The 13,562-nt window shown below is 36.1% G+C and overlaps 1 protein-coding gene across 5 annotated transcripts in view; it reads right to left on the bottom strand.

Moving 5' to 3' along the window:
* The window catches only part of LOC145660567 (uncharacterized protein CG43867-like), a 714,987-nt gene that overhangs the window by 613,624 nt on the left and 87,801 nt on the right, over nucleotides 1–13,562 (bottom strand). The window lies entirely within an intron of this gene.

Below are 13,562 nucleotides of genomic sequence, written 5' to 3'. Positions count from 1 at the left end.
GACTCGGGCAAAACAAACGTGTATTTGAAGGGCAGAATAATAGGGCAAGACTCCACGATAAATGGTACCCGACAAGTAACTGCAACAGTGTCTGTGCATGGAAGTGCATCCGCCTTGACAGATTATGCCTTCCGAGGATATTGGGATTCCGTTTGGAACAGTGAAAACCACATTTGCAACCCGCGATACGATCACTCGTTTGGAGACTACATAATCTACAAAGGACTACCTCTTATGGAACAGCAATTCAGCACCTCACTCCGGAGTGTAGGACATATCATCTTGGATTGGTGATCAAAAGTGCGACCTACCTGTGATTGAAGCCCACTCCTGGAAACCGTTTTGTACGTTTCTTGTTCAATTTTCTTGTTGTTTCGTGTGAACAAGAGACATTTCGGCCCACGTTTGTTTAAACAACACTATCTGAAACAAAGTGCGTACGGATGGAAAAGGGCAGCCCTGTTCTAGCTTACATTTCTTTACGAATATATCTTTTCCTTTGCACGGTTTGCTACACTGTTTCACGACGGTCCCAAACAGTCACAATATCAGAGAAAGGCACCAATATCCTCGGAAGGCATAATCTGTTAAGGCGGATGCACTTCCATGCACAGACACTGTTGCAGTTACTTGTCGGGTACCATTTATCGTGGAGTCTTGCCCTATTATTCTGCCCTTCGAATACACGTTTGTTTTGCCCGAGTCTTCTACACTTCGTCCCGTTCATACCATCATACATATGTTTTTCGCGGTTACATCATTGGTTTTTTCTTTAGCATTTTACCTTACATTGATGTATCATACACCCCGCTTCACATTTCAACACATTACGCTATATCCAAGATGGCCGCCAAGTCAGTGTTATAGCATATCAAATATCTTGATATCCTGGTGCTGCCCATCCTTTCCGTTTCCAACATAAACTGGTACCTTGCGATGTTTACCTTATATCATATTGTCGCGTGGTGCGTTATGTTGCGGAGAATATCTCCGGTGTTTCTGGATGGGGGCAGCTCCAATTTGGCATTTTTCTTCTTTTCTATTATATGTTCTCTGGGCGAAGTTTGAGTCGGATCTTATCGTGCCTTGTTCTGTACATTGCTTGTAAGCGATTAGCGTACGCGCCTTTGGCGAGGAAGAGTTAGGTTGGATTTCCGGCGGGAGCTCGATGTGGTTCGAATTCCACGTTAATCAGTAGGTCCCGTCACATATATGTAGCCTCGCTGCTCAAAGGAACGTTAAACTCAAAATCAACTCATCGCAGCTCTAATCATACTATAATAAAAAGAGGAATCTATGTTTTCAATCGTATGACATTGAAACATACGAAGCTGTGACTTTGTATGTGTAATTAGAATTAAACTAGGAGTGGTAAGAAGAATACAAACGCCAAATTTTAAGTCGCTTTTCGCCCTGGATTTATTTCCGTTTTCCATCTTACACAAAATTCACTATTTTATTGCACCATTGGAAAGCTTAATCTCAATGAAGGAAAACTCTAATGTATAAGTGGTTTGTAATCAGTGATATATACGTATATGAAATAAGTATATACGGTTCTCATACTCGCTTTTTTGACTTTCTACTCTGTTACTCTTTATCCCTAATTTAAGCAGCTCCACAATTGTACCACCACACTGGATCAATACCAACCTTAAATCGAATCCAGGACTACGTGCACTAAAAACAAGTTGCTTAAATGGAAGAATAATCATTGCTTTCCGTTCTAAACAATGCGTAGCATAATACTTAATCTCACAACACCTAGATCTAGCTTCAACATGTATGATCAGTGGCGTATTTAGAGGGGGGGCTTTCGGGCTTAAGCCCCCCGAAATCTTACTTACTATAGTAAAGTAAACGAAATATCTTGCATAATTTTCATATTTCCAGGCAAAGCTCCCCTGAAACAAAATCGTAAATACGCCACTGTGTATGATGGTAAGTAGGATACCGTTTGCATGAGAAAAATTGTAATGTAAAGTTAAAAATCATAAAAATATTTGGACGGAACAAGCTATATATGATCTCTTTGGTTTAATTATTGATCGAAGAAAGTATAATGAAATCAAGAACAAAACAAAAGCAGGAAGAAATTGAGATAAAAAGGAAGACAGAAATTTAGAAGAGGAATGTTTCATTTTTTTTTTTAAATGCACCATTATAGGAATGTGTTTCAATTACTCATTTGATATGGAACACATGCTTATAACAGTTAGAGATTATTACAGTGAAAATGAATATGTTCATCGCTCAAAAGCGTTTAATTAATTCTAGTTTTTATGTCGGCCATAAAATTTCTCTGACTCAGAGGAAGACACACGCACACAGACTGTCTACCTCTCGCAGTAAAATCTTTAAGGTCCTTTTGTAGTTGGCCATGGCTCGTCTGTTAACAGCTTTGATTGAAATACGCAAACCATCCACTTGCTCATTTATCTAAATGAGAGCGCGAAAGGGAACTGGATAAAATTCAGACAGAGAAGTGTTTAAATTAATAGCGAGTGCAGAGCTAGACTACTTTTTGCTCTATTTAGTACCTTCTGTTACGTCACATTGCCGCCCAATTTTACGATCCCTACAGGAAAACAATCAGAAATTCTGAACACCCTATAATTGAATTTCCATTCTTAAACAACGACCGAAACTCACGGTCTTTCTCGTTCTTGATTCCTCGTTGAAAGCCTCATTTGCGATGCACACGGCTTTTCCGGGTTCTTGTGCTACAATATTCATATATACGTATCTCTCACACCATCTTTCATAACCAGTTAACAAACCAGCTGCTTTGTTCATTTCTCTCTCTCTCTCTCTCTCTCTCACACACACACACACACACAAACAAACATATAAACACTCCTCTTTCCTCCCTTCTCCACCTGCTTTCAACATTACCAGATGGCGCTGTCAGAGATATTAACATCACGCAATTCAAAAGTGACAACCTATTACTGTCACCTGCATTCTGTAATTCAACTGCCTCTGATATCCAAAATTGTAATAAAGCCATTGCTATTCTTGTCATCTTGTTATAGGTGATAATGCAGCTAACATAATATCTAACACACACCTACACAAAATGATAATGATCTATTATTTACCATGTTTATTAACATTAGCAAGTTATACTGTATAAGTAATTAGTTAGAATAAAACGAAGAAAATATTTGTCAATATTAACAACTTACATAGAGATAATATATTAACACTTGTAATCCTAAGTCCCAGTAGGACTCGGGATACCTTATTAACGCAAACGAAGAAGCTAGAATCTAACTTGAACACAATATATGTTGGATTATCAGATGTCCTCTTTCACCCAGACATGTCTTCTTTTTCAGATCTTAAAAAATGGCCCGAGAGTTTCTTTTAGGGGAAACTTGGAAAACGTACTCTCTTTTTTTGGAGGAAGGTTACAGACTACTGCTTCTACTTCAAAATTCACGATATAGTCTATACTACTGTTGCTACAATGCTCGATTTCCATGGAAATACAAGATATCCAACTGTAAGCGCGAAGGAAAGAAGCTGAATATTTCCGCAATCGGTACTGTAAAAGTTTAATTGTATAAATTGTATTTACTCGTTATAACATTAAGAGTTTTGTCAAGTAATATAGATGAGTGATATTCAACTTGGGATAGGTATACCTCCAGGGATACGCGACGCCTTCTTTTAGGAGGTTAGTAAAATTTAAAATAAGTTCAGCCACGAATGGAAGAGCTGGTGTGTGGAAAGCAAGCTCAGCCATCTCGTTAACAGATCAAAAAACATTTGATCTCATAACAATATTTATTCCAAGCTAATTATATTAAATTTACAACAAGATTCTCTGTTTATAGTAAATTAGGTTATTTAATTCATAAATAAATTCTATAATTTATTTTTGATACTGTTACCGATAATTCAAATTGAAGAGAGTCTGAATCTGGGGAAATATACTTCAGTGAAAAAGTGTGGATTACAAAATGTTGAACACCACTATAGGATATGTATGTGAAATCTAAACATCTGTTTTTTTTATATTTTTTTTATTTATTTATTTATTTATTTATTTTTTTTTTTTAAGTCTGCCATATGCAAACTTCAAACGTACGAGTTGGGTCTCGTTGTGTGATTCGGATTCGCACCTAAAACATTAATATTTATTTGATTGTGAAGATCTTACGGACTGACAGCAATTGTCAGTTTGCTTGTTTTGGGATACTTCGTTGACGAACATAGATGAGTGTTTTGTGTTCAGATGGTTTTACATTTTTCCTGTAGTACGGTAATGTATGAAGGAAGTTTTGCACCTTCTTCAGATTATGTTTCTGTTGTAGAACTTGTTTTCATGTAAGCGAAAAACGCATTGTTTGAAGTGTTATTGTAGCAATTCTACCTAACAATACCAACAAATGTTCTATTCATCTTAAAACAGAAGATTGGTAAAGATTTCTTTGCAGTATGTTTCACATACATACTTACTTTTTTATTTATTTATTTTGCTATCTGCATCTTTTAAAAATGCATTAAACTAACAGGTAGCTGGAATTTGCATAGCTACACAAGCCTATAAGCAAAAGTGTTACAAACATGGTTTACATTTATGATCGAACGAGAAAGAATTAGAAAAAAATAATGACAGAAAACTCTTGTCACTTATAAAGTGAAAGAAAATTTTGACACGTATGATGCCTTTCACCAACATTGTTCAATAAACAAGATAATTAATAGAAGTTATGAAGGTCTACATATGATAGTTTACTCAAGGTAATGAATGTCTACTGAAGATGGCACTTCGGTACAAGGAAGAAGAGTTAACTGTATTACTAATATGGTTCTTGCCTGAAACCAATAACAGGATACTAAGGAAAGCTATGAAGAAAGTGGAATAAAAATAAATGCTAAACGAAGGAGTTTCGTTTCACACTATGAAACAACGGTAGACTTCCAAATTCTTGGAATCCAATATTGGAACCTATCACTTCCGATTTCAAAAGGGGGATAACAGTGGACAATCTGAACATAGAATGTATTTTTGGGATGTTGAAGTAACAATACAAAATTCCAACTTGCTCTTGTTCTATATGAATCAATACCGAGACCGGAATTGGTTAAACTCTTGGTATTGATTACTCTGTCACTTCCGGTTTCAACAGAAGAATAAAAGTGGAGACAGAACCTACTCTTGAGACGCTAAATCCATAACAATTCCTCTACCAATTGCCGTTTTTGCTCAATCGCCGATGGAATTCACCATTGAAACAGAAATGGTGTATCGCTATTGTTTTCGATTTCAATGAAGGAATAAGGACAAACATAAACTCTATTCTTGAAACGATGAATCAATTTCGTTAAAAAAAAAAAAAAAAAAAAAAAGGTTTCTTTCTCACTATCTCTTACCGTTTCAGCTTTGACACGTCAGCAGACAGATGGACGAAAGACATTGGGAGTACATATCGCATAATTATGAAAAGTATATGTAAAAGTAGTTTGAAAGCCCTAATAGATAACAGCAAGGTGATTCTAAAGATAGAAAGTCAATTGTTGGATTAGAGAACGTAGACGGATTCATTAGTTGTGAGTGCCGAAGAAGTATTATTTGACTTGAAATAAATATAATAATACTCGTAATGAAGTCTTTAGCCAGAAGAAAAAAGCTACTTATGGATTATTGAATACAGAATTGTGAGAAAAGTGAATCATAGGAATATTGCACTATACCAGTGGTTCTCAACCGGTGTGTCGTACTACATTAGAGTGTCATGCAGTCCCACAGGATGTGTCACGAAATGTTACAATTAAAAGTTATGATGAATTGAATAATTAGTTAGAATCAATTTTGAGACATACTGTATTAATCAACCCCTCCAGTCAAAGCAGCAACAATTCTCAATATTACATAGAGTCACTACCTTCTAGAAACATATAGTCTTAAACTACTGTAATTAATATTACGATTAATTAAAAAAAATCAATAAGTGTGTTGGGATGTAGTGGGCATTCAATATAGTGTGTCGTCAGCCAAAAAAGGTTGAGAACCACTGCACCATACGATGCTGAAACGTTAATATTACGAAAGAGCGGTGAAAAATTTATTCATTCATGCTGATTGTTAACACTAAGTCATAAACTCTGAATTATTATTATTATTATTATTATTATTATTATTATTATTATTCACTCGTACATAAAGGTTTGCGATATTGCAAAATTAATTATTTTAATTTGTTCAAACATTATCATTCATTTCCACAAAAAATAAACTAAATACAAAACTAACTACAAACGTCAGTATTTATATTATTTATGTTGCTTTCACTAAATCATTTGCCTCGTATTATCCTTTCCAATTGGACGCATACAAGTTCATTTATTATCAAAACCTGAGGCCCAATTTACACAGTTCAATAGCCACATTTATAATATAATAATGAAACGAAATACAAACGAAAATCTACCAACATTATCTAACAGTGAGATCATATTTGATCTTAATTTAAAATATATTAGTATTACGATAAATGTGCATATGTTAGCGCACTGCATTTGCCGTAACATCTACCTAGTTGATTTATAGATAGTATTTACCTCTTTGTGTTTTATTTCAGTAATAACAGAGATTTATGAGTGACTTTCCTAGTTAGGAAGAGGTGATGAAAAATTTAAATTATCTGAAATGTCTCAAATTAGAATATATTTATGTATGCAAATGACTCAGGTAAAATAGTTTGGATATGGCTTACTGTTTACTGTATTGTAACAAGTTTCAAGGCTTTCTGAAAATAAATAAATAAATACTTCTTACCAACGACAATATCAAATGACTTCAATTGAAACTATACATTTGTTAGCAAATAATATATACAAGTTAAGAAATTATAATATAACGTTATGGTATTATGAGATACTCATTCCTCCCCAAGGTCAATGATACCAACGTAAATTCTGCCACTATATACCTCCAAAATACTTACTTTTAAACTAGGTCAATGGTTGTGACATTCAATATTTTCCCTATCTGGATACGTCCTTTGTATGACTAGCCTAAGCACTTCAATGCAGAAGGCAGTTTCTACGTCTGCTGAGACGTCACGTGATTCGGATCCCACGTTAAACTGTAGCTTTATGTCCCATACAACCTCGATCTTGAAAGTGACGTTAAATTCCAAATCAACCTAATCCAACTCAGATTTTGTTTGATTACAGCGTGTAGCGCTTGTGAAAATTAAACACTGTTTATATACATTTTGATTTGACCCGTTTGAAAGCTCTACTAATTTTCTCCCCACTTTTAACGCTTTTTTCTCAAATATTTCTAAACTTGTTAAAAAGAGTAAATAGGGTATTTATGGTAGAAACCACAGAAAACTTACATATAAGAAGCAAGTGTACAAAAAGTAAGAAAAAACTAATAGCATATAGAATCGTAAAGGAAGTCCCAATTATTTTATACCTAAAGTTTGAGGAACATATGTGTGTTCCACTGGCAGTGAAAGGGTTAAAATTTCAATGGCACATTCTGCGTCAAAAATCCTTTTTCTTCCCTCTTCAAAGATACGCACCTGTAGACTACTGTAAAGAGACCTAACTGCCAAATTTACCGAGTATTGGAATCTGGAATGCAAAAAAGTAGAGTCCTCCAAACTGTTTTATGCTTCAAGATTTAATCTTCCATCGTAGCTTACTTAAGTATAGAGACGGCAGATACTTAAGACAGATTCTCTAAGAAGTGAGCATAAATCGAGTGTCTGTTGTGAGACTTATGGGATGATAATCACCCTTCTAAAGTTGAACCAAAACTCCAGTAAAGTCCACGGAGGAAAGGGGGTGGGATAGGACGACAAAGAAAATTAACGAGAACCAATAAATTTACCCTCTTTGCAAACAAAGAGAGATTAATTTAACCACGCAATATACGCTCTAAAGATAATTCCCACTCCCTTGAAAGTTTCATTAAAATAGGTTGTAAACTTCGCGACCAATTAATAACTTTTTATAGTATCGTTTATGAAAAGTAATCAAAATGAAGCGTTCCCCACAAAGAACATTCCAGAATAGCTATAAAAGAAAGAACAACTTGGCCGTCAGTATATAATAGACTGTTGCTCATTACACCTCCTTATGTGACACCCACCAATCAAAACAGATTGTTGTGATTACCTGTCACTCTCAGTAATTACGTACTTGTACGTACTTGGTTTAATGTCTTTATGTAGCAGAATCTCAAAATACCTATTACAGGAGTCATATTCAGAGGTAGTCGAAGGGAAAAATCGATTCGACATTCATTAGTATAATACATATTACGCGTCTAATATACAGGGTGTTAACTAACTATACCGATAAACTGTAAGAGGTGAATCCTTACATCAAAATAAGAGAAAAGTTCATATGAATCTATGGCGAAAAGTGCATAGTTTTAGAGCTAGGGCTGTCCAAAATCGGGAAAAAGCCAAATTTCAAGAGGTCCTATTTCGAATTCCATAAATTGTGGATGGTGGTCCTTAGTAGCGTAAAGGAAGTCACGCATACACAATCCAAAAGTGCATATTTCGTCAATTTTCAATAAGCGTACAGGGTATTCCCTACAGGGTGTAATTCTCACATATGTTTTCAATAGAGTTTTCAGATATACCCTGATTCAAGGAGGGCCCAAAGTAGGCAGGAGGTAAGTCTTCACAACTATGAACATTCAATGCTTCGGAGGGAAGTCGGAAGTGTTAGAAACAGTCAGCGTCATGTTTTTTTTGTGTTCTGAATAACGTGTAACGCGATGTATTTCTCGACGGTATATTTCACGTTTTCTTCACTTACAAGCGTGAAGAAACATTGCAGAATGCGTTCTCCTGAGTATGAGAAACCATGCTGCTGACGATCCTTAACACTTTCGACATCGTGCCAAAGGATTCCATGTTCACTGCTATCAAGGCTTATCGTTTGCCTACTTCGGACCAATCTTAAAGTCAGATCATATCTCAAAATTCGGTTGATGGCATGTCCGGGAATTTCAAACTGTATGGAATACTCTGTACACCCATTGAACATTAATGAAATGTGCATTTTTGGATTGCGTATGCGTGACTTGCTTTACCCTGAGAAGAACCACCATCCACAGTTTCTAGAATTCGAAATAGGACCTCTTGAAACTTGGCTTTTTCGCGATTTTGGACAGCCCTAGCTCTGCAACTATGCACTTTTCGCCATAGGTCCATATGAATTTTTTCTCTTATTTTGATGTAAGGAACCACTTCTTACAGTTTGTCGGTATACTTCATTAATACCCTGTATATATGCAGATGGCAAGATTGTGAACTAATTTCGTTGTTTACAAATAAAGTCACACATCCAGCACATGCTGCTTTTACGTGAAATTCCTTCCATATACTAAGTTTCCAAGAAAACACGAAGCTGAATATAAACACGTTTGTGTAAGATCAATCGTGTATACTTTAAGTAAATAGTTTTCCAGTGAATATATAAATCTATTTATCACGATATCAAACATCAATCATTAAACCCGACTCTGACATGTCTGTTAATTCATATAGGATTGATTGCCCTATTTATGAATAAAGAACATTAAACATTTTTAAAAAAATAAATAAAAAGCTTCAATATTAGGGTAGTTACAGGAGATTTCGACACGCTAAGGAAAAACTGGTAATAATATGAACTGAAAAGTGCAATTTTTTTGAGAAAAAAGGACAAAATGTATACGTGAATGCTTCCACGATCTGTAAATCACAAAATGGAGTTCATAATATTCATGAGCACACATCTTATGTACAGAAACACGTACTACTGCAAATGAAACACTTTGGAAAAATGTAGGGGAGAATTGGACACTAACGATGGAAGATTTCGACAGTGGGAAATGCTTCACAAATGTTCAAGAGAGAACTGCCACACTCCGGGAAATACGCTCTTAACCTTTTTTTAGATATATCGTAGTTTTTACTACGAAATAATAGTGTCTTCAAAATTCGATTGAAAGTGAACTAAGAAAGCTATTTAGTTCAGTTTTTTTATTTTACAAGAGAGGAGGCATTTAAGAAAGTCTTGGAAGGGTCTATACGCTTCCGAGCGTCGGAACATAGGGGGGGGGGATATGACGTCATCAATTTAAGATATTCCCTTTTTTTTAGTGAGGTCTAACTTCAACATTTTTTGGTGAGCTTCTCTTTAATCCTAGATTTCTGAAGTTTCACACAAACGATCTTTGTGGACCCTTCACTTTTTATCTGAATTTTTTCGGATCTCTTCGTCAACACAGATGGAGGGTTCAGAGGGAATAAAGGGTTAAAAAAAAAAGGATATTTTTTGACAAATATCCCACTTTCGCGATTATTGCTCCGCTCGGGTACATGATAGGGACATCTGAGTGGTACTTTCTAAAAGCCTACTCGATTCTGAACAAAACGACGTATGAATCATCATTCTATGATAATTAGGGACGTGTCAGGGATTTTTTTTTTTTTTACATAATATCCTTTTTGTTACTACCGTAATTTGGAGCGCTTTGCGCGCTTTTCCCACATGGGAAAATATTTTTCCCGCCCTTAGTATTAAAGACAGGAGATTGATATTTGTCACAAGTAATTAGTACCATAAATACTATTTTTGCAAGTGATTTTCAGATCTGTGTGTTTACCCAGGGTCACACCAGAGAGCCCCAAAATGAGAAAGTTTTTTTTTTTTTTTTTTTTTTTTTTTTACAAAATTCCTATTTTTATTAATTTTTTCTCCTTAGGGACGTCCGACAACATGTGAGTGGTAATGTCTGAAAGCTTACTCTATTCTGAAGAGAACGACGTACGTTTATTAGGGACGTGTCAGGAAATTTTTAGTTTCTATAGGATCTTTGGCAAATTCTGGGGATATTCGCAGAAGAGGGAAATAATTTTTCCCGCCCTTAGTATTGAAGATAGGAGATTGGTACTTCTCACAAGTAATTAGTACCAAAAGTACTATTTTTGCAAGTGATTTTCAGATCTGTATATTTACCCAGGGCCGCGCCAGAGGGCCTCAGAATACCGTCGAAAATACTTTCAAACAGAGGCGGCTTTCGAGGTAAGTCACATGTCATCAGTAAGTTCTATTCGATTGGCTTCATCATCATCATAGGTATTCTGCCATTATTGGCAGGTCCCATCCGTAACTGAGAAGATTTCATGCTCCACAATCTTCCGCTAATTTCTTCGTCTTCATGTACGATTCCTCTGTTTTGATATCGTCTATTAATTGTAGTCCATAGTCTCCTTCTCCTTCTCCCTCTATTTCCTGCCACCACACCCTCTAGCACGTCCCTCATAATACAGTTACTTCTTACTCAATGCCCCAACCAGTTTCTCTTCCTATTTCTCCCACCATTTCTAACACCCTCTCATTCGTTTTCGCTCAACTCTCCTAATTTTTTTCCATTTTATTTCACACTCACATTTCGAAAGCTTCCAGTCGTTTTTCATCAATTTTGCGTAATATCCATGTTTCTGGCCCATATAACACGACACTCCACACGAAGCATTTTATGTCTTTTTCTCAACTCTTTACTGAAGGGAGCTCCTTTGTGGCTACGCGGTTAGCATACGCGTTTTTGGAATGGAAGACCGGAGTTCGATTCCCCGCGGGAGCTCATGTGGTTCGGATTCCACGTTAATCAGTAGATCCACGTCTCATATAGCCTCGCTGCTGAACGGGATGTTAAACTCAAAATCAACTTACCTCTTTATCGAAGGGCCCACAAAATAGTCTTTTCTTCCTCCTCGAGGTTTCTTTCGCCATTCCTATCCTTGCTTTTATTTCATATTTACATTTCATATTAGGGTCGAACAGTAATAATACTGCCCAGGTATCGAAGACTAGTAGCCTATTCTATGTTCTCCCTTCTACTTCTATATTTGACACTGACCCCTTCGTTCCAATCATCATGGCTTTTGTCTTTCTAACATTTATTTTCATCCCATTTTCTTCACAGCCCTTCCTCGCGTTTTCTAACATCTTATTGATTTTCCCTTCAGATTCTGCAACGTGTACAAATAAAATTATAATTTTGACTGATGCGACCTGCTTCACGAACCGCAACTTTTAAACTCATTCAATGATTAGGACATTTAATACCTTCCCAATCTGGATACGATCCTTATATGATTAACATATGCTCCTTCAGTGTGGGAGACTGTTTCGATTCACTGTGGAAGGTCACATGACTTGGATTCCATGTTAAATTGTAGGTTAACATCTCATACAACCTCGGTAATTAAAAAGGCAAGATAAAGTCCATACTAATCTAACCGTATAAAGCCTTGATTACATCATGTAGATCACGCATAAATTATACATTTATTAGATGGTTAAATATATCACATTACCAAATCTTAAGGGAATTTCTCCAAAAAGCTGACTTGTAAAACAAATCAATTTAGTTTAAGCTACGTCACGTGCTTACATCCTTCAGGCAAAAGGAGACAGATAATAAGTGCATCTTAATAATACTGGAAGAACTGGCGGAACAAACTATTAGGAAAAAACGAAAAACATCACAGAAAACAACAAACACAATGTTCTCAAATACAGATTCGAATACCAGGGATCGAAGCAGTGACCTCTCGCACCATACGTGAATATACTACCACTCAACCTCTGCAGTTGTCGGAGATCCTCCTGATCTGCATGACCTCCGAAAGAGCATAAGGACGCAGTAAGATGTTTTTAGGTACATATTTCAATGAAGCCAACAAACAAGGTACAGCTATAGATTCAATACATTTTAGAAATGAAGTACACTCGATAAACCGAACCTTTTAGAACCTGAGATAAAAAAAAAGACGAAGATATATATAATCTGGATATAACTTTCCAAAGTCAGAGATTTATTGTAACACTCACAATTCCCTTACATGTACAGCAGAAATACAGATGGTTATCAAAACAAAGGATACTTAAAAATACAAGTTGCCTGATTAATACGATATTAGAGTACTGTTACCCTGTATAGCAACTCTGATTCGTCGTGGAATTAAGACGCATATAATTCATGAATACTTTCCAGGTAGTACTTTTCATGCCATGTAGCACTCAGTTCCGTCAGAAAGGATAAAGGAGAATATCTTTCCCAGAGTTAGAACTCCAAAATTGACCCAAGATTTACAATAATGTTGCGAGTTAAGGGTTGTGCGAGCCAGGGGAGGTCTTATAATCCATTTTATGTTCATGAAAGCACACCTCAACACTTCCAACTGTGTGAATGGCTCATTGTCTTATTTCTAATGACGTTATTAGCAGGAAACATCTAGATCATAGTATCCACATGGTCACCTAAAATATTTACAAAATCATGGGTAGTAATGTGTCCTGTGAACGTAATCACAGGACCCACGAAATACCGGAAAATCGAGACCCATAGTATCACAGAGCCGCTCCTGTCTCATGACAGGGAGGAGATAGTTCAGAACATAGGCTTCTTTGAGCGCCCACTTACATAAGCACAGTCTGCTACTGGTAATAAGATGACTCATCGGATCATATTACCAATGTTTTATCATCGGCGGTCTACTTTTCATGTTCTCGGCACCAATTTT

This window comes from Thermobia domestica, chromosome 9, assembly GCF_964235325.1.
Source record: "Thermobia domestica chromosome 9, izTheDome1.hap1.1, whole genome shotgun sequence".
Taxonomy (NCBI): domain Eukaryota; kingdom Metazoa; phylum Arthropoda; class Insecta; order Zygentoma; family Lepismatidae; genus Thermobia; species Thermobia domestica.
This window is presented reverse-complemented; position numbering and strand designations above follow the sequence as displayed.